Raw genomic sequence first — 15,815 nt, forward strand, 5'->3', positions numbered from 1 at the left:
GAACCCCAGGAAGACCTGCTGATGGTCAGCTTACTGATTATCACCATCATTATCAGATGGCCTTTCTTGCCCATGCACATTAGCCCATAGGCCCATGTGTCCACCTCCACCCAGCCGCCAGCCCACCATGAGGGTGACACCAGGGCCATGGGACACACTAGGATCTGCCCCAGCTCAGCTCAACCTGCCTAGGCCACTGTTGTCCCTGGAGCACCCCACTGACACCAGATCTGCCTGGTGGGAGGTGGGGGAACAGCTGGCCTTTGCCCCCAGCCCACTCCCCTTGCCCTGTCCTGCTCTCTTTCCTTCATCTCCCTCCTCTGCTCATGGAACTTACTTATAAATCCTGAAAACCCAAACCCCCATAAATTCTCAATTCATTCTGCAGATATTTCCTGTGTTGGGGTTTTCAGCAGCATCTGCTGGTTTGAAGTTCCCTCTTTATTTGTCCTGGGGGCACCATTACTCTCAACTTTAGCAGTTTTCCTGCTCTGTAGTCCTTGCCAGACTCCATCGAAGGAAGAGAAAATTGGTGAAAGAATAATTATTATTATTGTTATAAATATATATTTCATTTTGGTTTCTTTTTTTTCCCTCTAGGCCTTGATGAGAATCCCAGGCAGAGGTTGGCAAAGGGACCTTCGTGGACCTCAGGGTACTGGGCTTGCCCTGTCAGAGCCTGGCATTTTGCCCTCCCAATAAAGGCATCTGCCAAAAAGCCATTCTCTGCTATTCTGCCCAACTGTACCCAGTTCTCCAGCAGCTTTATTCCCACCAAAAACTCCTGGCTCAAGTTCCCAAGTCTCCAGGAAGTCTCCTTAAGCAAGAAGCAAAGCACCTACTGCATATGAGACACTTTCAAATGTGTGGGCTTGATTATTTCTCACCATATCCTTATAAGTAGGGCATTTAAGTCCCATTTTACAGAGGGGGAGACAGAGACTCAGAAAGGAGAAGTTCATGGTTCAAGGAGATCCAGCTAGCAAGTGGAAGAGCTGGGATTTAAATCCAGGTCTGTCTGGCCCCAAAGCCAGTACTTGTTCCATTGGATGATATTCCCTTCCCTCCTATGAGTTCCTGAAGGACCTCTTTATGAACTCCAGTATGTCATGCTTGGAACCAAGCTGCCTTGGCTTTCTTTATACTTGTTTTAGGAATCCACATGCTTATATAGATTCTCAGAGTTTGAGAACCTTAAAGATCAATTAGTTTGAAGATTTAGTAATACAGAAAGGAAAACTGAGGCCCAGAGAGGACATGTAGCTGGCACATAGCACATTAATGGCTTTCTTTGTGAGATATAAGCCCTTTGAAGACAGGAACCCCTTACATTTATTATACATGTCTCCCCGACAGACACATACACAGTTGCACACAACATGGGATACAATATTCAACACAGATAAATAAAAACTGTTACTTGTCAAGTGACAGTGACTACTGGGCATCAGTTATCTTATTTAACTGTCACAGCAACCCTACCCACGCTAATTTCTAGGTAAGATGACTGAGGCCCAGAAAGGGGAAGTGGCTTGTTCTAGGTCACATAATAAGGAAATGACTGAACAGAATTAGAACTCGGGGTCTGACAGACTCTGAAGCCCATGTTTTTGCTGTCATTCCACACAACCACTTGAACAACATCACAACAGCTAACATTCCTTGAGTACGTACGATATGTGAAGGACTAAGGTAAGTGCTTTATACGAGTAGTGTAATTTAATCTTTACAATAACTTTATGAAGCTTCCTCATTTTACAGATGAGAAACAAGGGCTTAGAAAAGCTGAGAAACTTGGCCAAAGCCAAAAAAACTGGTGAGTGGCTGAGTGAGATTGATTTGATCCCAGGGTAATCTTAACATTCTATAGGAGATCTTCTTTATCTGCAGATAATTGATATGGGGAGGGGGGGAATTCCGCTTAAAGTGAATCTGTTTAAACTGGCATAGTAAAACATTTTTTTAAAAGTGATGGGGATTTTAGGACTACACTTTTTGTGATAAGCACTGGGTGTTGTATGGAAGTGTTGAATCATTATATTGTGCACCTGAAACTGACATGACACTCTATGTTAACTAACTGGAATTTGAATAAAAATTTTTTTAAAAAGTTTATTTGAATTTGTCACAGAAAACAAAATCAAAAATTATGATAAGCAGGTTATCTCATATTTCACAAATTTAGGCTGCAATTGCAGCTATATTCTATGTCTTAGGTCAGGCAAAGAATTACTCAAGCATTAGTTGATTTATAGTATAATTTTTCTGACAAAACTGAATGACAGCATGGCATAACATTTTTATTTTGATTTACATAGCATGATCATAAAGATCATTTTATAACAAAATAATCCAAGGACTTTGGCTTTCCCAAAGATATCTCTTAAGAATTTGTGAGTCAAATCATTATCCTTTGAAGCCTTTATCTTGTTCTCATCCTTGATGACTTGCTCTTCTTTAACTGTTAACTGATCTAATTCTGCCAGGCTCTCATGTGTTCATGGCTTTTCTGGGATTCCAGCAGTTTTCCAGTATCACTTTTGTTGACGTTTTGTTCACGAACTCCTGAATCTTTTCTCATATTTGCAGTTTCACTTTGCAAACTGATTGGCATTGAATTTGTTCTTTATTCTCTGATGTTTATAATACCCAACAACAAGAAAAGACTGATCTAGATGCTACTGTTAATCTGGGAGGGATGCCAAAGTAATTTAATGATTGGCCAGTTCACTAGTGAATATCTTAATGGTCTCTTGCTTTGCTACCCAACCTTCTGACTGCAAGGACTTGGAAAATGAATACTTGGATAATAAGGATTCCTTGTATAACCTCAGTAAGCTCTTAGCAATTAGCAAGTATTTAGCAATAAATAAGTACAGCAAGTAGGGAAGTACTATATTTATAACTCAGCTCTGTCACTTACTGGATATGTTACTTTGGGCAAGTTGCTCTATTACTTCATCTCAGTGAGCCTTAGTCTCCTTTTCTGTAGAATGGGAACATGGTAATATTTTAGTGTCCTTCCTTCCATCTCAAATAAGTAAACTAATCCAATCATGTATTTTCCATTTTCCTTGCTAGTAATTGGTTCAGAAATGAACATGTGGCTCAATCCTGGCCAACAGAACATGAAGGGAAGTCTATCTGGGGAATTCTGGGAAAGATTTCCTTCCTCCTAAGGAGAAAAAGAAAGTTTTTCCTTTCCTTCAGGTGATGTTATGCCTGGAAGTGATGTTTGGAACTACCTTAAGCATAACTTTTCCTGAGGATGGCAGAACCAAGAGATGAAAAGATCCTAGTTCTCTGAGGACATTGTTGAGTCATTGATTTTGCCATGCTTTAGGTCTGTTCTACCTCTAGACATTCTGTTATTTGAGGACAAATTTTCTAATTGTTTAAGCCAGTTTGTATCATGGTTTCTTTTACTTTCAGCTAAAAGCATCCTAATGGACACAACTACCTATTTCATATAGATTTTAGAATTAAATAAAATAACCCGTGTAAATGGGTTAGTTTAGCACTCAATACATATTACTTTTTAGTGTTTGAAATTTTAAAAAGTGCTTGCTTGTTTATTTGCTGTCAAAATGGAGTTTTCTTGTGACTCTTTTTTAGGGAAGGGACAAGGTAGCAAATGTACATCTTCTACATATCCTCATGATTAGGATTTTGCTGGAGTTGGGGTAAAGGAAGAGAGCCTTGGCTCTGTTTCAGAACAATTTACAGGATGATGTCCATCTGAGAAATCGGATGGGTTGAGTGCAACCTGGTTGTTTTGATACACTAATTGTGTCAGTAAAAAGGGGATAAAGAAATAAAGAAATGTGCAAATCTTCTGTGATCTAGAAATTTCCCAATCAGGATCTAGTGCATCTCTAGGAAGTTCCAGAGCTTTCAAAACAGGCCCTCAAGGAAGCATTTACAAAAACTAGAATTTTCCAGTCTAAAGAAAACAGGACTGAGGCCAGAGAAGTGTTCTCTATTGTTTATCTCAGATAGTGGCATTCATTCAGAAACCAGGAGTTATCTTTGACACCTTCTTTTCTCACCACCCTCACCCATATACAGTACAACTCCAAGTCCTACTAGGAGAACTCAATGAGCTAATAATGTCTGAAAGTAAGTTCTCAGGAGGTGCTCAGTTCGTATTAAGTGATCAATAGGTGTTAGCTGCTATCATTCACGGGCCACATACCACCCCGAGGATGGGTGCCAAGCTATTCCCTTGGTTTCCCTGAACATATTGATAAGGACCAACATTTTCACAAGGAAAATGAACAAGGAGAAGGAAAAGGAAATCCTATAATTTATAAAACTATATGCAACATAAAATAATCCATCTGGATTAACTCCAGCTTCATCACAGTGTAAAAGCTGATGAGCACCCCCCAACCCTGCCACTAGAAGTGATAGCACTACACTCCTGATGATCTGACACAACTCCAGTGTCACTTTTGCCTGGTATCTCTGCCCCAGCTCCCTGCTTATTTCAGCCATGTGGCTTGCCTGACCCAGGAAGTTGGACTCTTATCTCATTCTTGCACAAGTGACAACTTTCTAACCCTTCCATTTACAACCCCGCAGTAGTTCTGGTCAGTGAGACACAGCTAGCTCACAGCTGATTGGCAGAGCCATAGTGACTGAAGTCCTTGTGTCTCATAGAAAGAGGAGGCTTTTAGAAACCTAAAATGGCAGCCATGCTGTAGTAGATGATGTTGGTGCCTGGGCCAGATTCCCCTTTCCAACTGTACACCCAGTCCTAGCTGCTTTGAGTGCTGTGGCTAATGGCAAGACCTGAGACTTGCCCTTGGCTAATGGAAACCATCTAATCCAGAGTTGAATGGGAGGTGATACCTGCCTCCTATGGGGGTGGGGCAATAAGTGACTGATCCAGGAATAAAAAAATCCAGTCCCTTTCCTGAAGATGGTATAACTCTATGGTGTGATTCATACTCCAGAGCTCCCACATCCACCCTAGATCGGGTCAAGGCTAGACTTTTCCTAAAGACCGAATCCTTTCTGGGCTACTTCTTCCCTATCCTGATTTCCTGCCTCACTTTTGGACTTTTCTAGAAGGGCATGGCCTCAATTAATCACATGCCCTGATCCCAGTTTCAGGCTTCACTTCTCAGTAACCTGACCTAAGACACTCCCCAACAGCTAAAATTTATATAAACACTCACTAGAACAAGCTCCCATATCTTCCTCCAAAACAGGAGTATCTCTTACAGAAACCCACAGGTCCACGTCTAAAATAGAACCTGGCCTTAATCACATAGTAAGCCAGACATGCACACAACCTGCAGGAAGAAAGGCAGGCTTTCTTTACACTACTTCCCAGCCTTTTATAGGCTTCTCACAGTTGGATAAACTACTCCAGGCAAAAATGCCAGAGTAGGGGCACTTTCCTGAGAATAGCTGGTCACAAGGATGGAGAACGTATATTTCTCAGGTGATGGAGGAGAGAAATGTTAAGAGCTAGCCAGAGCCTCCAGGACAGGGATGATAGTTCCTCAGGCCAGCATCCTCTGAGTGCTGCATACATCTTTGGTAAATCGATGTTGACCTAAGTAATAGAGATCTGAGAAAATGGAGAGAAATAACGTTTGATTTAGCAGAAATGGGCCATCCATCCGTTTCAGTCAAAACTTTCTCAATCCAGGACGTCCCAGTGGTCTTGTCAGGACATTCTACGACTATCATCAGTCTCATGCAACTTCCAGGCACCTGACAATCTGCACCTCTTACTTAATAGATCATTATGCACATTTAACGTTTAACAATGGTCTGGTGGTGCTGTAATTGACATCTAGATTAGCCCTAAGAAAGGATTTCCTGACCAGCAGGAAAATGTTTAGTATTACCGAGTGGTTGGTTAATGTCATATTCCAAATAATGAAGATGTGAGCAACTCACCGCTTCCACCACTTTTCAAGTGTTAGCAATTTAAATCACAAAATCAATCAGAAAAGATAATATCGTTAAGGAAAAAGTACACTTACATCTCAACTGTAATGTTTTCTGAATGCTCCCTCCACCTTTGTCATTGGCCATCTGTCTGCTTAACATTTGCTATTTGAGAATGATTCTCCTCTAGGTCTCTGGTGGCCTTGCTTTGCTGCTTTCTCCACCCTTCCCTTCTCAGCAGCCAGTCCTATACAGAAGTAAGAATGACTCCAGTAAGAGGAATTTAGGTGGGACCTAAGAAATGATTTTCTGGTTTTAAAAGATGTGAAGCACTGAAAAAAAGCAGTGGAGGGAAGTTATGGAATCTCCATGGGGGTGGCCTGAGACAGTTCCAACCATCACAGATTCATGGAGTTTCAGGACTGCAATAAACTTAGGGGGCATCCAGTCTAACCTCTGATCCAGAATTTGAGCTTTCTCTGCAACATTTCGACCAAGTGTTCAGCTCAATCATGTTTGCACATTAGCAGTAATGGAGAGCTCACTCTCTCTCAAGACAACGAGTTTTATGACAAGACCGTTTGGATTCTGAGAAAGTTCTTCCTTGCACTGAGTCCACATCTGTCTCTCCATAACTACCACCTTTTATCTCAGAGCCGCATAAAACATACATACCTCTTTTGTGGTCTGAAGTCTCTGAAGTCACTCCTTCAGGCCTAATAGCCCTAGTGTCTCCACTGTTACTCGTGGACATGGGTTCTAACCTACTCCCCAACCTCCTCACTGCCCTATAGACAGGCACCAGTGTGCCCTCAATGTACGGGGCCCAGAACTGGGCACATATTCCAGAGGGAAGATAAGGGTAAGTCTGTAACCTACTTCATTTTGGTCTCTTTACCTCTGTTAATACATCCAAGTTCCCAGCAGCTTTCAGGGTGGCATTTCTGTTCCATGCTTCCTTTCATTCCTTACAAGGGCTTTCTCTGCTGAGGAGTTCAGCTCCTTATATTGGGGTCATGTAGCCTGCTCTGCACCTAGCTGGGTATATTTGTGCAACCTTGGGTTAGTGAGTCCGGCTGTCTGAACTTGTTTCCTCATCTGTGAAATGAAGATTAAAAAAGCACCTACTCATACGGTTGTCATGGGAAGTAAATGAGATAATGGACAGAAAATGCCTGACACATGGCAAGAGCTCAGTATACATTAGCTTTCTTTCCCCTTCTTCATTTCTCAGCCCCAGGGCCTGGCTAACAGCTGGGGGCATCTCCAGGCTTGTGTGTGAAGGGGAAACCAATGGGTGGAGTAACAGGACAGTAACCAGATGGCTCAGATTTCCAGGGACAAGCTTAATTTAAAATATTCTGTTCTGTGATTGGATGATGTATTAGACAATCTGGTCTGATTTTTAGTTTGAAAAATATGGTCACTAGAGTTGATGATGACATAGCACGGATGTCCTATCTTGGACCAGCAGGCCTGAGATGGCAGAGCTTGGGCCCTGGTCAGAAACCAATGTGCCCATACACAAACAATGAATCATGGAACACTACATCAAAAACTAATGATGTAATGTATGGTGATTAACATAACAATAAAAAATTTAAAGAAAAAATAAACATATAGACAAAAAACCAAAAAACAAAAAACCAATGTGCCCATGCTATGTGGTAAAATCAGTGATCTCAAAGTGATGTGGCAACAGAGGCAGAAGAAAATCAAGGTCTTCTCTCCAGCTCTAGGATCCAACCCGGGCCCCTTTTCCTTTTATTTTTTTAAAGATTTATTTTATTTATTTGAGAGAGAGAGAGAGAAAGAGAGCAGGGGGAGGGGCAGAGAGAGAGGAAGAGAATCCCAAGCAGACTCCCCACTGAGCGCAGAGTCCAACGTGGGGCTTGATCTCACAACCCTGAGATCATGACCTGAGCCAAAATCGAGAGTCAGATGCCCAACTGACTGAGCCACCCAGGCGCCCCACCTGGGCCCCTCTTTCGTGTAACTGGTCCCTGTTCTAGAGTGGACTAGGCTTGGGCTGAGGGGCACAGAATGTCCAATATGGAAGATTAAGTGTCCTTCACAGTTGGCTGGCTACCTGACTTCAGGTGGGACCCTAGAAGGCAGGCCAGTTGGGAAATAAGCTTGTTGATACCAGAACAACCTTGCCCCACCTGCCTTTGAGGTCTCTGCTCCTTCCTGCTCCCCTTCCCTTTCTCCTCTTGCACTGCCTCTCTATGCCTCTGTCTGAGGTAACTGTCTCCATTTCTGTCTCCCCTACTCAGTGGCAAATACTGGGTAGATCTTTGGGCAATTAAGTATACCATCCAAGGTGGCTTTTGGACAAAAGAACTGAAGTCCAGGAATCAGGGAAGGAACTAGGCTGGGGCCTGTTTACCGGAATTTGCTTGTGGGATCTCAAGCAAAACACAACTTCTCTGAGTCTCAGTATACTCGTGTGTAAGGTGGAATGTTTGGACTAAGTGGCCTCTAAGGGTCCTTCCAGCTGTAGAGTTCCATGGTTTCAGCATATGTGTGTGGATATAGCCCATGGAATCTCTATTTTTCTGTAAACTGTCAGCCCATTTCTCCGTCTCTCCATCTCTCCCTCTCCATCTCTTTGTCTCTCTTTCTCTGCAGTTCCCTTTCCCTCCTAGGCTCTGTCCAGCAGCCCCACCACCACCACCACCACCACCACCACCACCACCACCACTTCTTCCCTCTCAGATGTTCTGTCCCGCTTTTCGCCTTTGCTGAGGATGCTGATTTTCAGTAAACACCCACGTATCCCACCTCGGGGTGCCCCAGGCACCTCAGCCTGGGCTATCTGCCATAGGGTCCCACAGGCGCTCAGGGTACCAATCTAGCCAACTTCGGCCCTGAGGAAGGGGGCTGGGCAAGCCTACTAGGCAAGGCCTACGCTGCCTACCATGGTCCTCTGCTGCCACCTGTCGTTAGTCTGGCGTGACATAGCTCTTGGGGCTGCCTAGACCCACAGGGGCCACAAATGCTGCTCCCGCCAACCGGAATCCATTACACACAGTGTCCTGCCAGGCCTGATTTAAAGCTCATCCTGTAATCCGTCTTGCGCCCCCTCTGGGCCTGTCTCCGGTTTCCTTGCCTGTGAAATGGATGGAAGTTGTCTTCAGCTCTGGCAGAAGGAGGTGAGGAGTGGGGGCTCAAGGCACACCTGGCTTTCCATCCTGCCCCTGCCCTAGGCATGGTGGGTGACCTGGAGTGAATCCTTCCCCTTCTTTGGAGCCTGTGAGGAGACAGACATAGTTGAGAGAAAGGGGGGCAAGATGGATTCCCATTTCAAGCAAGCAATATGTTGCTGAGAAGCTGGAAATGGACATGCCCTCTTTGTCTACAAAACTTTGGCCAGGCCACAACTCCATCTTAGCAGCCAAGCCTTTCCATTCACTCATCCACTCATGTACTTACTCATCCATTCATTCTACCATGTAGCCTGGGGCTGTGGGAAACAGCACTCAGCTGGGAATCGAGAGCCCTGCCTTATTGGCTCAGCTCTGCTCCTGGCTCTCTAACCTGGGGCAAACCTGTGCTTCTCGCTGAGCCTCCATTCTCTCCTCCGTGATGCAAAGGGATTGGGATGGACCAGGGCAAGTCCCCCACTCTGCCATTCTAAGATGATGGTTCTCTGACAGCAGGTGCCCTGACAAACATGATGGGTGATGGAACAATTATACGTCCCCACTCAGAGACCAAGGATATCCTGCCTCATACTCCCCAGACTCCCTCCATCCCCACCCCCCAGGCCTCTGACTGGCCTTCACAAAAACCAACCAACAAGGGAGCCCTTGCTGTGCTCCTCCTTTCTTCCTGCAGGGCACTGTTCTAGTGCCAACTGTCAGGTCACCTGGCTGGCACAGAGGACTAGACATTATCTAGCCCTGCCCACTGGGGTCCAGAAAATCAGTTTCTAGCACTGACACGTCCTTTAGACTTCCTCCTGGCAATGCCAGACCCAGAGTCCCTGGAGGATAAACAGGTTGGAGCTGGTCCAAGTTAGACCCAGAGTCCCAAATTCCTGCCTCCTCAGGTTTGAGGCCATTGAAACCACTGCTGCCCAGCAAATGGCATCTGAAAATAAGGCTTTTTTGGGAAGCAAGAGAGTGGTAGCCTCCTGGCCCAAGCTATGCTCCCAGAAACACTTAGTTGGAGCCAGGTTTCCTGGGCTAACTGTGGCGTCTCAGCCTGGATGCTGCCATTGGCAAGGTACTGTGCATGGAATTGCAACCAGGTAGCAACCTCTCAAGAGGAGCTGCCTGGTGGTGTCTGGGAGTTGCTCCTCATCTCCCTGCCCCTGCAAGACCCAACCCCGCCCTCCCCCGCTACCCACCAGCCACCCATGAGGGAGGTCCTGCCCACATCTGCTGCTGGCCGTCACATCTGCAATGGATTACAAGGCTGGTCCTGGCTCAGGCTCATCCCAGATGTGGATTCCCCTGGAATGTGCCTTCTCTCTAATTGTCCAGCTTCTGAAGGGTCCCGGCCCCCTCCTCTTTGTCCTCCCCTGCTGCACCCCAGAGAGCATGCTGGGGCCTTCCTCCTTTCCCACAGCTTGTGCCGGAACAGCCACAGCCGGGACTAGGGCCAGCCCAGTGGGGGGCCACACTCTCCTCCAGCCAGGTCCGAGGGCCTGGGGAGGAGGAGGGTCTCAGCCCATCCCCCCCTCTTTTTTCTTGGGGCCAGGCACTGAGGGGCAGAGGGGGAAATTCTGGAAAACTCACTAGAGGTGAAAGAATTTGGCTCTGCCGAGCAGGCTCCCTCTAATCCCTGGCCCTTCCTGGGAATGCCATTAACCTCCCCAGCCGCACTGATGGAAAGAACAGCTCTTCCCTGGGCCAGGCCAGCTCCTCAGAGGCTCCCAAATGACAGCTTGGCTGGGCGAAGTGGCTCTCCTGGGTTCCAGCCGGCATCTTCATGCCTGGGCAGTTGCAACAGCCTCCCAAGTGGTGGCGTGGGCTCCAGTCTCCCTCACTTTAGGCAATCCCTCATGGGGCCTCCGGAGATATTTTTAAGGCACAAATCTTAGCCCAGACTTTGGCTTTGAAACCCAGCTCTGCCACAAACTGGCTGTGTGGTCCTAAGCAAGTGATTTCACCTCTCTGAGCCTCAAAAATCCTCTTGCATGAAAGGAAGATACCACCATCATTACTTTTAGCTGGCATTTATTGAGTGCTTACTATGACGCAGCCTCTGTTTTAAGAACTTTACATGCTTTACCTCAGTAAAACCCTGTGATAAAAGTGCCATTATTGCCTCTGTTTTCACAGATAATGAAACTGAGCCATTGACAATTGCTTAACATGCCCAGGGTCACACAACTAGTAAGGAGCCAGGATTTGAACCAGGCTGGCTGACGCCCGAGCCGCAGACAAGAATGATTCCATTAATGAAATCTAATGTAATCTGCATTATTATTAAAAGTAATCCGATGAGGCTCCTGATTGACTCAGTCAGTTGGGCATCTGACTCTTGATTTCGACTCAGGTCATGATCTCAGGGTCATTGGGTGGAGCCCAGCATTGGGCTTCGCACTCAATGCAGAGTCTACTTGAGATTCTCTCTTTCTCCCTCTGCCCCTCCCCCTGCTCTCTCTCTCTCTCTCTCTCTCTAATAAATAAGATCTTTAAAAAAGAGTAATAATTTGAGACCTCCCTGCTTAAAAACCAACAGGTCCCAAATACTTACAAGATAAAGCTCAAATTCCCAACCTGGGCTTTAAGGTCCGTCAAAACCTAGTTTCAACCCATTATTTTACCTTTGCTCTGCTCATTTTGCTCTAGGTCTTTTAGACTACGTTTACCATTTCTTCTCATTTACATTTGCTGCTCTGTGCCTGTGTACATTGTGGTTCTCTCTGCCTGGAATCCTTTTCCCTGTACACCTGCTGTTCTTCTACTCATTCTTCAAGACTGAAGCCAACTGTCAGCACCCCTGTAAAGCCTTTCCAGACAGCTGATTCCTCCTCTGTGCACCCATAGCAGTTTGTTCATGTATCTATTACTGTGATTTTTATACTGTATTCTAAGGGGAAAGTCTTGTCCCCTCTCTGGACTTTTGTATCCTTGGTGGACAGCTTCAAAGGGCCCTCCCAGGCTGGCCTTCCTATGACCTTGGGGGCTTGGAAGGAGGGGCAAGACCTTGAGTCCTGACACTTCTCCCTTTCTCCCTCACAGGCATCTTTCCTCCTCCTTCACAAACTTCTTGACAAATCCACTTCCTCCAGTCTTTCCTGTCCCTCTACCAGTCCCAGAAATGGCTCACCCATTCCACAACATCCCAACCCAGAACAACTGCCTCCAATAAATCCACCCTCAGACAGATCAACCACTGCAGTTTGTTGTTTAGCTGAGGGGTGCCCCACCCAGACATCTGTGCACATGCATCTGTGTGTCTGTATGTCTGTCCATTTTTCTTTAGGATTGGTATCCTCCATTTGGAGGCCCTGTGTCCAGAAAACTGATCCAGACCCAAAGCCCTAGTTGAGAGCCTAAGTTAGGCTTCAGGATTTCACTCCCTCCTTCTCCCAGACACAAACCTGAGAAAGAACCAGGGCACATCAGAGCTGGAAGGGCCTTTGGGGCTTGTTTGGTCTACTGCTGCCCCCTACTTGTTCCTCAGTGGTACAGATGGGGAGTTGTGGCTCAGAGAACTAGTTCGAGGTCCCACAGCTCATCAAGAGACGGCTAGGAGTAGAATTCTCTCCATAGCACAACCGAATCCTCAGTTCTCAGTCCCTAACCCCTTAGTTCAGGGTCAAACCTTGAGCTGCTTTGGTTGGAGTCAAGGATGGGGCTAAAAATCCCAGTCCAATCAAAGTTCTTTTAGCCCTTTCAAATGCTTTTCCTCTAGGAAGCCTTCCCAAATTAGCCCTACCCTGGTTCTGGCCACCTCTCAACTGCTGCCTTCTTAGCATTTATGCCTTCACAGCATACTAGGCTAACAAGGGTAGCCCTGCTCCCCCCACCTCTGCCATGTGGTGTGGTGTGTGTCCTTCCTGTGGTCTGTGTCCCATCTCCCCTCCTAAAACACTGACTGATTGACAGACAGATGGACAGATTGACTGGTGGATTGTCCAGGTGGCCAAGACTGGTTGGCAAACAGACGAACTGTCTGGTTGTCTGATTGACAGACTGTCTTGCTGGCTAATAGAGACGGATGGTTGATGGACAGGCTGACTGACAGACAGGTAAACTGACAGACTGACTAACTATGGAAAGACCCTAGAGGGCCCAAGAAAACTAGCACACCAAGCAAAGGGACAACACATACTGAGAATCCCTCAGCAAGCTTGTGTCAAGACATCTCCAACAGCCTGTCACCAGTGAGACACAATGAGACACCGAGAAGTGGAGGAGGGGTGGTGGGGGAGAATGGCTAATGGAAACCAGATGTGCTGCTGACCTGCCTCAGTGAGGAGACCCAGGTTGGGACTTGACCTGGCTCTTGGCACCAGGACATTCCTGGTTGGCACCTTGCAGAAAGGTGGGAAGGAGCCAAGAGAGTACCTTCCCCAGAGCATGCTGAACCTCATCTGGGCTTTCAGGAAGAGGAATCTCATCCTTCTCCCTGTCATATCCTCCATCTAGTTGACACTTAAAAATAATAGACCCCATCTGGCTTTTTACAAAGGAACGGGGCCTTCAGTAGGCTTGCAGGATTTTGAGCTGGTTCCTATTAAGTTCTTTGCAATTGAAAAGCACTCCATTTCCCACTCAAATGCTCATCATTTTGCTGACAAGTGAAAGCGTGCTTGGGAGCTGCTTTCTTGTGTTTTTCAGGATTGGTCATTTTGTCCCCTGCATGTCTGTCACTGCTGTCTTCCTGCGCTCCTGGAAGGAGTAGGTATACATCTTGGAGGAGGGAAGGAGGTTCCTTCCCTCCCTCCTTTTGAGCTTTACCTGAAGGAGCCTATTTGCCCATAGGATGAAGGCTTGGGACCTGAGAGTGAAGAAAGTGGGAACCTCACTCCCCTCCACAGTCTTGCTAAGAGGAACAAGCTAGGGCTACCAAAGAGGCCTCTGGAATCTGGGAATGCAAGGGAAGGAGGAAATCCTGCTTCCAGACTGCTGGGGCCGTGGTCAGTCACACTTAATTGAAGTCATAACAAACATATTTGAAGCTCACAGGCCTGTGCAAAATAATGTGATTAATAAGGGAAGACATAAAGCAAATTAGCACGCCAGACAAGCAAATTGTTTTCAGGGCAATGGAGCCAACCAGAAGCCAGGCCGCCCTGCTGGCCACCTCGCTCCCACTGCACGCCTGCCCTACCAGCTTCTGGTCTTTCCCACTTACCTCCCCCTGGCAAGATCCAGCTGTTATCCACAGTCTAAGCAGGAGGAAGGGCAAGGAGGGAGGGACAAGGCCATGAGCAGTCTGCAGTGAGGGACAATTGAAAGGACACAGACTGAGAGTCAAAGGACATGAGTTCTAGTCCTTACTTGGCTGTAGATCAGTTCTATGGTGCTGGTGGGTTAACAGGACACACGTTTCAGTTCAACACAAGGAAGAACTTTCTAGAAGTCTAGCTGAAAAGAGGGAAATGGTGAACATCTATACTTGAGTATGCAAATAGAGCATGGGTTTAGCCTATCTATTGAGATGTTGAAACATATCCAATGCTTCCTTCTCATGCTGTGGCTTTATGGCTCTGTGACCTTAGACAAATCACCTGGCTCATTTGAATCTTGACTCCCACATCTGGGAAGAGGGAATAATGGAAAGCCCTGTCCCACCTCCCTTACAATGGAATTGTGAGGCCTAAAAGAGATATTGTGTACATGAAAGCTATGGGAAGGGCTAGAGAACCAAAAAAGGATGATTCTGGCTGTCACTGCTTCCTGACCACCAGCGTGGCCTGTACTTCTGGGGGAACAGACAGCCTCCTAGTGCATCCCTTCTGCTTCCCCCAAACCTTCCCAGCTTCCAAGACTAGCTGAGATCCCACCTCATCACTTCCCTGTTCTTACTAGCCTCCTGACCTCTCTGTCCTGAGCTGCTACAGATGGTGACATTTGTAGAATTCACTAAATATTCAGTTACTTCCTATTTCTTTAACCTCACCTTGAACTGTTCCTAAATCATTTCATCACTTGTCACTTGTCTGTCTCCTCATCCAGACCATATTTAGCTCTTCAGCACACACTTTGTTCCAAAAAGTATTCAAAGCAGAAGCTAAACTGCACACTCCATGAGGGCCAGGAATGGATCGTATGCATCTTAAGCAGACTAGACATCATATCAGTCAGAGTTCTGGATTACACACACCAGAAACAGTTCTAGCTAACTTCCTCATGTGGGAGGGATATAGCTCATAGAATCATCTAGAAGATTGGGATCTAATCATTAAACAAGGAAGATGAGGTCTAGCCAAGAGCCTCCCTTAACACCAGGCTCTAACTAACACTGCCACCTCTGAACACTTATGCCTGTGCCAGCAAATTCTGGGTTCTAATACAGCCATCACAAATAATCTCTCGGCATCAGTGGAAGAATCTGATTGGCTGTGTTCAGGTCATATGACCTTACCTAGAGCTGTTAGAGAGCTGGAAGGAAAACTAGCTGTCTGCCTTTGGCTTCTGGACCTATCTTAAGAATGCTACCCCAAACAGGCAGGGCGTTTAGAAACTCAGTGGTCAGTCACCACTGCCTCCTTCCATCTATTGCTACAACAGTCATTCAGTAGTTGTGGATTGGATTTGTTTTGGTGTTTATAGAGGTTTTCAGAGTCCTCTCAGGCTCCAGCCGACAACACTATTACATACCACACTGCTGTGGTCAGCCCCTGAAACTTAAGGCATTGCTCCAATCTCAGAGAAGCCCCTAGGTGGGACATTTAAACTAATAATCCCTGCTCAGCCTTAGTCTGGAACGACTCACTTTCA

General features: G+C 46.2%; 1 long non-coding RNA gene across 4 annotated transcripts in view; it reads left to right on the forward strand.

Annotated features, from left to right (window-relative positions):
• The first annotated feature begins 1,595 nt into the window (after window positions 1-1,595).
• The window catches only part of LOC112814262 (uncharacterized), a 95,284-nt gene continuing 81,064 nt past the window's right edge, over window positions 1,596-15,815 (forward strand). For all 4 annotated transcript variants that reach the window (XR_012376130.1, XR_012376129.1, XR_012376131.1 and 1 more), the window contains exon 1: window positions 1,596-1,692. This is a non-coding gene — a long non-coding RNA (uncharacterized lncRNA). The remainder of the gene's footprint in view (window positions 1,693-15,815) is intronic.

Source organism: Callorhinus ursinus, unplaced genomic scaffold (assembly GCF_003265705.2).
Source record: "Callorhinus ursinus isolate GAN/ISIS: 27379988/994484 unplaced genomic scaffold, GSC_fseal_2.0 scaffold66, whole genome shotgun sequence".
NCBI classification, from domain to species: domain Eukaryota; kingdom Metazoa; phylum Chordata; class Mammalia; order Carnivora; family Otariidae; genus Callorhinus; species Callorhinus ursinus.